The sequence below is a fragment of the Dendrobates tinctorius genome, unplaced genomic scaffold (assembly GCF_039654945.1).
Source record: "Dendrobates tinctorius isolate UK_male_01 unplaced genomic scaffold, ASM3965494v1 ptg000007l, whole genome shotgun sequence".
Classification (NCBI taxonomy): Eukaryota; Metazoa; Chordata; class Amphibia; order Anura; family Dendrobatidae; genus Dendrobates; species Dendrobates tinctorius.
Genome location: NW_027361675.1, coordinates 20,406,614 through 20,415,682, shown reverse-complemented (window position 1 = coordinate 20,415,682; position 9,069 = coordinate 20,406,614).

The following is a 9,069-nucleotide window of genomic DNA, read 5'->3' as shown; positions in this document are numbered from 1 at the left end:
TTGTGGCCTTCCGAACAGGATTGCCTACTGAAAAACTATATATAGCGTGTTCCTACAGCCCTTCTTTGACAGGTTGTAGAGGAGAAAGTGCAGGTTGGAGAGAAGAGCAAGTTACGGGCGAAGATGGATGTTGTGATTGGAAATATTTTGAAGAATTTGGCGGATTTTACAGCGGAGGCGAATCGTTTGAGGGTGATTGTTCTGGAGAAGGAGAGAGCGAGACAGCAGCGCATCAGGCATCGTAGACGACGTTTGTGGATCCACCCCCCTCACAGCCAAGAGAATGACGCGTGGGGTTTATTCTACACTCTGCATGGACCTTAGACCAAACCCGGATAAATTTTTTTGGATATGTTCGGATGAAAATGGAGAATTTTGATTACTTGGTGGAGCGCATTGCACACCTCATAAGAAAAGCGGACACCTATTGCCGCTTCTCTGTTTCACCCGCAGAGCGTCTGATGGTGACTTTAAGGTAAGCCACATTTATTGGATATGCTCGCATCAGAGCACACTTTCACTGCAATCTTGTTGGTGGTAGTTTGTATCTACAAGTGTTAGAGCTGAGTTTTGGTATGTAATGCTGTGATTTTAAACTAATTGATTGTTTTTTAATAACCCACAGATTTCTTGCAACTGGAGAATCCCTTTCGTCACTGCATTTCCAGTACAGACTCGGGATTTCCACCATATCTGGAATAGTGAAGTACACATGCCGTGCACTGTGGGACTCCTTAGCTGAAGAGTTTTTACCAGAGCCCACAACAGAGAGGTGGATTGAAATTGCTGACAAGTTTCAACAGATATGTCAGTTTCCGAACTGCTTGGGCGCTGTGGACGGGAAACATATCCGCATTGTAAAGCCAGCCGGATCGGGATCGGAATATTTCAATTACAAGAAATATTTTTCCATTGTCCTCATGGCCATCGCTGACGTGGAATACAAATTTATTGCTGTTGATATTGGGGCCTATGGCCGCTCCAATGACTCTCAAGTTTTCAAACTGTCTGCCATGGGGCGTAAACTGTATGGAAACACCTTCCAGTTCCCACCCCCTAGACTGCTGCCGCAAACATCTGGTCCACCTATGCCATTTGTCTGTGTAGGGGATGAAGCCTTCCAGCTGTCAGAACACCTTTTGAAACCGTACTCTAGCAGAGGATTGACAAGAACAAAACGCATTTTTAATTACCGCCTCACAAGAGCAAGAAGAATGGTTGAATGTACCTTTGGTATTCTGACAGCCAAATGGCGGGTCCTATTGACTGCGATCAACCTCAAGACAGAAACTGTGGACGAGGTGATCAAAGCTTGCGTGGTACTCCACAATTTTGTAATCTGCAAGGAACCCATTTCAACTGAGGACACCTCTGAAGAAACCACCTTGCAAGATTACCATGACATTACCACTAGAAGTTCTGTGACGGTTTCAGTAATGAGGGACAATTTTGCACTATACTTTATGTCACCTCAAGGCAGAGTACACTGGCAGGATGACAGTGTGAAAGATTTGTGCCCTTAACCAAACTTGTGTACCTTCTGTACCAACAGTATATACCTTTGCCAACCAAAGTTGGCTATCTTGTCATGGTCTTACTATTTTTACCTTTAGGACACAGGTGTGTACCTGGTTGTGTTTTATGCAAAGTATTTCACCTTGTAACAAAAGTTGTGTACATTGTTAGGAAATCACCAACAATAAACACAACTTTTTAGGTGAAATACTTTGCTTCAAACACAACCAGGAACACAACTGTGGCAAAAAGGTAAAATTTACCCACAGTTATATACCTGGTTTTGAATACCTTTTTACCTTTGAAATACCCTGTATTTAACTTTTTGTTTAAACATAGTTCGCCGCAGAAAGAAATGACAGACAACCATTGTGAAACGATAATTTAACTTTTATTTAAAATATTTTTTTTTTGTAAAATGTTTTTAATGTGCAAAAACTTTTTTAATAAAGGTTTTAAAAACAATAGCCATTTTTATTAAAAAACACATTACAAATCTGTGTAGTGTGGGGTGGAAATACTGCTGGAGGGGCTGCGGGACACTTCGACACTGGGAGTGTGGAGAGAGGACTGGGATCGTGGTGGGGAAGGAACAGTTAGAGGTGAAGGTGTGGAAAAAGCTACAGAATGGGTGGACATGTGGGAGGCAGAAGAGGTGGTGGGTGGTGGAGTGGAGGGTTGGGCAGGGACTGTAGGAGCAGATGATGTTGATGGCAAGTTGTATGGGGAAGGAGTTTGGTACGGGGCAGGTTGCTGGAAGTGGGGAGATGTCTGGTACTGGGGAGGTGGCTGGTGCTGGGGAGGTGGATGGTATGTAATAGGAGGGAGAGGATGGAAAGTGGCTGGAGGGGTTGCAGGTGGAGGAACTACTGTGGTGGGAGGAGGAGGTTGGGAGGTAACGTGCTGGAGAGCACCGTGGCATGAATGCATTACATGCATCTGCTGGGTAGGAGAGAGCGTTTCCATGTGCTCCACAACAGACCTGAAAAAGGTGTGGTTTGGCGAAGATCTTGCTTCTGAATGCATGGTTTGCAGAAGTGTCTTCACCTCCAGAATGCTGGAGTTGATCTGCTGAAAGCCTGTGGAGATTTGCTCTGACAAGACTTTTAGACAGTTCCGGAAAGATGCATTCAGATGCAAGAACTCTGGCGCATAAGTCTTTTCCTGACCCCTCTGCCGCTGCTGCCCAGTACCCGCAGGTGTACTAGAGGTGGCAGGGGCAGAAGGGTGGGGTAAAGGGAAAGCGATCTCCTCACCAGCAGCTTCATGTAATGTAGGCGGCCACGATGCTCCTGTGCTGGTGGATGGGACAGATGGGTCGAATGTGTGGGAAGGCTGGGAAGGTGCAGATGTACCGGGGCGGTCGAAGTGTCCCTCGGTGCCGGTCTCCTCAGGGATCGCCTCAGAAGGGTCCAATCGTGCAGGCTCCCAAGTGCTGCTCACCGTGCTGTGGAATAAAGAGAAAAAAAAACAATTAAAATAGTGACATGGTATGGCCCTGGCTGAAAAAAAAAGTTACATAGAAACATTTTTTTTCACATGTGCTGTATAATATTTACCTTCTGGTGACCATTGTTTCCCGGAGGAACGACAGTGCTTGTGCGTACTTGTACTTGCTCCTGCATCCTCCAGATCCACTCGGGGCCCGCATCTCTTTATTGAACTCCTTCTTGAAACGATCCCTCACAGACCGCCACCGCTTCACAATTCTGTCCCCTGAAACGAGAAAGGAGTGGTTAGTATACAACATCAGTGTTTCCCAAACTCCAGTCCTCATGGTCCCCAGGGGTCATGTTTTCAGGATTTCCATAGTAAATGGAAATCCTGAACACATGATCCGTGGGGACCACGAGGACTGGAGTTCGGGAAACACTGGTTTACATCAAGCAACCGGTACTGTATATACTTACGCTCTTTAATCTGGGCCCGAGCATCGAGGTCCTCCCAGCGGTCCACAAGGAGCGAACAGATTTCCTCCCAGAGTCGTCGGGTAACAATCAGGTCAGCATGGCGGCGGTCAGCCATATTCCATAGCGGCTCCCTTTCTCGGACGAGATCGATGAGGTGGTCCACGTCAATCCCTCCATCCTCACCGTCAGAGTCGGGAGCACGCTGTGAAGACTGTTAAAGAACAAGACAAAAATAACATAATTAGCCTCCACAAAAAAAATGAAATAAAAAGTGCAAAAAAACAAAGCAAAAATATTTATACTTACACGCTGGTGACTGCCACGTTGCTGTCGCCGACGACCCTGGGAGGCACTGCGAGGACCTCTTGGCCGAGCACCAGATTGGGAAGACTAGAGAAGAAAACAAAAAATGTTATGTCTTTGGATGTAGGCATTTGTTTGCTGTGTGTGGTCTGCAGAACATTGTTTACTATGTGTTGTGTGTAGTGTGATGTTGTGTTTCTGCGTTTGATGCAAAAAACTTACCAATTGTGAGCCCACTCCAGGTGTCTGTCCACCCCTTCCTTCTTCTTCTGGGAGCTCCTCTTCATCTTGTGATTCCTGTTTTGAAATAAAAGGCAATGAATAGACATATATTACAGAGATGATGGATTTTGGAAATAAAAACTTACCGTCAAACGCTGACGATGCGAGGGAGGGCTCCCAGAAGATGATGTGCTGTCTTCCTGCTGGCCACACTCCATGCCTGTGGGTGGTGTTACTGCTGCTGCCAGTGCTGCCACTGTTGCTGCTGCTGCATCTCTTGGGCGGCTGTTGAATAAAGAGAAACAAAGGGCCAATGAATATCTTGATATTCCATGGCCCTAGTTTGGAGGAATGGGGGATTTGATAATTACCATCTCTCATCTGCTGCTGGACTCCCCTCCTGTTGTTCAGCATGCTGCTCCATTTGGGGTGGTGGTGGTGCTGATGGTGCTGCTGCAGTGGTCTCCTGCCTTCTCCTGCGCCTGGTTCCTGTCTTGGGTGGCATGTTGGGTTTGGCTGAGGGTCCCACTGTCATGCTTTTATATATGTCTTGTGGGCAGAGCTACTGAGCATGCTCAGACCAAAAAAACCGGATCCGGCGCATTGCGGCGCTCATAGGCTTTCATTGTGTGAAAAAGCCGGACGCGCCGGATCCGGCGTGTCCGGCTTTTTCGCCGGAGATAAAAAACGTTACAGTAGCCGTTTTTTCCAGCCGCCGGATTGCGACACATTGCCGGATCCGGCGAAAACCGGATGAAACACATGGCCATCCGGCGCAAATGCAAGTCAATGGGGGGGAAACCGGATCCGGCATTGCATTTTGCCGGATCCGTTTTTTGTCAAAAGCGCCGGATCGCGCCTGACGGCGAAAACCTGATGTGTGAAAGAGGCCTTAGGGTGCACTCATACTTGACATGGAAAATCTGTAGAAGCAAAGGGGGTAAAATTTACACCTCATCCACACAATATGGAAGTTTTCCATTTAGAAAACATTTATGAAAAATTAAATGTTCAGATTAGTTTCAGATCTGAATTCAAAGGGAAAGTTAAAGTAAGCAACAAAATCCAATTGTGGCTTTTCCAGCAGAATCCACATGATCTCTTGGTTAATTAAATTGGCAATAAAATCTGTGCGAATTGGTGATAATTGGCCACTGTGGTGGTCTTTGGATTTACTACTGAAATTTTCCAGTACTACATTATTTATAACGGAAACCAAGATGAAGATGCGTTTGCTCTATTGTCTACAATCATTCTGTTCATTCCACGAGAGTAGAATCTTTCCGACTCTGGCTGGATTTACCTGTGATCTGATATTAAATTATAGCAATAACTGTTTTGTGTATATAACATAATGGGATGAATTTTAGGACTATCATTGCTTTCAACCAGCGGTCAGAGTGAAACACTTCATCAAGCTCTTTCACACGGCTTTTATTCTGTCTTGTAAATAATGACTTTCACGTCCTGATTACAAATATATTGTGACACTTTTTTTTTTTCTTTATATTAATGTTTATAGAAAAATGCATGAAAACAATGCATATCTGATGCCAAGACACACAACAATTTTTTTTTTTAAGCAAAAGTGTAGAATTTTTCCTATTGATTGACAGCCAACATCACTGCAAAATGTTTCATTGCAAAAAAAAAAAAAAAAAAGTCTCAGAAATGAGACATTTTTTGCAAAGGACGCAATATTTGAAACCACCCAATAAAAAGCAAATTGTGTTGCTATACCTGGCAACCTTTTTCTTTGTTTCCTTCCAAGCAAAATATTGTATGTGAAAAGAGAGTTCAGATTGGTGTCCTAATAATAATTCGTTGAGCAAATTCATCCTTAGTTTAACTTTCTGACACACTGGCTAAAATTAGGTGTGTCTTTATAAAATGATATATGCAAATTGTCTCTTCAGAAAGGAAGGGGACTTGAACTCTAGTGCCACCTATTGGAAGCAGCGATCCTAAAAGTCAATATCGACTCTTTAACCAGCCATGCCATATGACAAAATAAAAGCCAAACCAGAATCTCAAGTTGCAGACAGTGTTTCGGTGTGTTGCCCCTCATCAGTGCAAAGTTTGAGATTTCTTTAGGCTAGGTTAGAGGCTTAAGACTGGGATCTAAGGGGCAACGCTTCTCCTTGTGGAGAGTGACAACTCAGGTCTAGAGTTGTCAGTGAGGAGACTTCCATTTCTAGGTGCTTCTTGGAGTATGTTTGGGGTTGTTGTCCTGCTGGAAGACCCATAATCAAGGATGCTAACCCAGCTTTCTGATACTGGGCACTACATTGTGACCCAAAAACATTAGGTAATCTTCAGATTTCATGAGGCCTTGCATACAGTCAAGGCACCAAGTGCCAGAGGCAGCAAAACAATCCCCAAACATCTTTTGAACCTCCATCATATTTGACTGTAGGTACTGTTCGTTTCTTTTTAAACCTCTACCTTGGTCTTATCTGTCCACAAGATGCTTTCCCAAAGGGATTTTGGCTTGTGTATAATTTGGCAAACTAGCTTTTTTTTTTTTATGTCTGTCTCAGCAGTGAAGTCCTCTTGGGTCTCCTGCGATAGTGTTTCATTCAGATGTCTACTTCTTGCATTGCAACCTTTCACCAAATTTTCCCTTCTGTCCAGGGAGATTAGCTACTGTGCCGTGGGCTCTTAAACTTTTTGATTACGGTATGTTGTGCATCGACGACAAAGAAACATCAAGATCTCTAGAGATGCAACTTGTAACCTTGAGATTGTTGATATTGTGCAATAATTCTGATTCCAAAGTCCTCAGACCATTCTCTGTTTGCTCTCCATGCTTCGACACACAATGCAAAGATTAAGTCAAATTCTTGGCTTTTCATCTGCTTTCAGGTGTGATTTTCATATTGCCCACACCTGTTATTTGCCACAGGGGATTTCGAACGAGACGCACATGCTTGAAAAGAGTTAACAATGGAGTGGGAAAAGGTCAGCTCAACGTCTTGGATCCTGCAGGTGCATGGAGCGCAGTCTTGATCAAACATGTACATATAGGAAAAATAAGTATTTCCAACTCCAGAGTAAAATTCAAAAATGCTTTATTTGACAAACTCTAAAAGAGCATGGCACTAGGCTTGTAACAACAAGAAGAGAAAAAATCTTTACATTTCCACCACAATCGCGGTCTTTATCTGAACTAATTTCTCCACCAACCCACACAGATTATATATACAAATAAACCAATTACAGAAGGTATAAGAGATCACATAATTAAAAACAGTAGGTCCTCAATTGCCCAGAAAAGCCAATACAAATTATACATGTTCATGATACCACAAAATATACAGAAGAAATGGGGAAATGATTATTCTGTAATTAGTATTTATACTAGTACAAATAACAGATGAAATGAAGTTCAATTTTGTTAAGACCTGCAGGAAATCAGGATCCCAATTTGTAAATTCAAAGCACCTCCCATATCTCCTCCACAAAAGAGTTACATTAATATAGTATTAAGGAATATAACATAGTTAGCAAGGCTGAAAAAAGACATTTGTCCATCCAGTTCAACCTATATTCTGTCAGAATAAATCCCCAGATCTGCGTCCTTCTAAAGAACCTAATAACTGTAAGATACAATACTATTATGCTCCAGGAAGACATCCAGGCCTCTCTTGAACCCCTCGACTGAGTTTGCCATCACCACCTCCTCAGGCAGGGAATTCCAGATTCTCACTGCCCTAACAGTAAAGAATCCTCTTATATGTTGGTGGAAAAATCTTCTCTCCTCCAGACGCAGAGAATGCCCCCTTGTGACCATCACCTTCCTTGGTATAAACATCCTCGGAGATATATTTGTCCCCTTATATACTTATACATGGTCATTAGATCGCTCCTCGGTCATCATTTTTCTAGACAAAATAATCCTAATTTTGCTAATCTCTCAGGGTATTGTAGCTCCCTCCCATCCTCTTTATTAATTTTGTTGCCCTCGTTTGTAACTCGCTCTAGTTCCATTATATCCTTCTTGAGCACCAGTACCCAAAACTGTACACAGTTGATTAACTCTCTTGAAGGCCTGGAATGAAGACATGTTCCACTGGTGACCCATAGTAAAATGTTATAATGTTGACGAGATGGTACGGTGAGTATTTGTCTGATTCAAAATGTCATGCATATGTTCTGATATATGGACCTTACATTTTCGGGAAATACACCCTATATACATCTTACAGCATGGTGTAAATTGAACAGCAGAAATTATGTTCCGAGAATTGCAATTGCTGAAATGGTACAATAAAAACCATAGAATTATCATTGTCCATGAAAGTTTTTTGATTTGTATGTTTGCAAATTTTACATTGCCTTCCTCCACATCTAAAGAAAACCTTTCACAACTTAACCAAGGTTCCATTGGCACTTATAGGTAAAATAAACTAGGAGATATATTGTCCATTGTCAATGAAAGTTTTTGTATTGATTTGTATGTTTGCAAATTTTACATTGCCTTCCTCCACATCTAAAGAAAACCTTTCACAACTTAACCAAGGTTCCATTGGCACTTATAGGTAAAATAAACTAGGAGATATATTGTCCATTGTCAATGAAAGTTTTTGTATTGATTTGTATGTTTGCAAATTTTACATTGCCTTCCTCCACATCTAAAGAAAACCTTTCACAACTTAACCAAGGTTCCATTGGCACTTATAGGTAAAATAAACTAGGAGATATATTGTCCATTGTCAATGAAAGTTTTTGTATTGATTTGTATGTTTGCAAATTTTACATTGCCTTCCTCCACATCTAAAGAAAACCTTTCACAACTTAACCAAGGTTCCATTGGCACTTATAGGTAAAATAAACTAGGAGATATATTGTCCATTGTCAATGAAAGTTTTTGTATTGATTTGTATGTTTGCAAATTTTACATTGCCTTCCTCCACATCTAAAGAAAACCTTTCACAACTTAACCAAGGTTCCATTGGCACTTATAGGTAAAATAAACTAGGAGATATAGTGCCCAAGGTAGCTATCACATTACAACCAGTTTGCAATATTGTGCCCAAAATATTGTCTTCACTTAGAATGGGTAAAAATGCATTAATACTTTTCATATACTGTGAACTATATTGTAAGGAGATAAAAG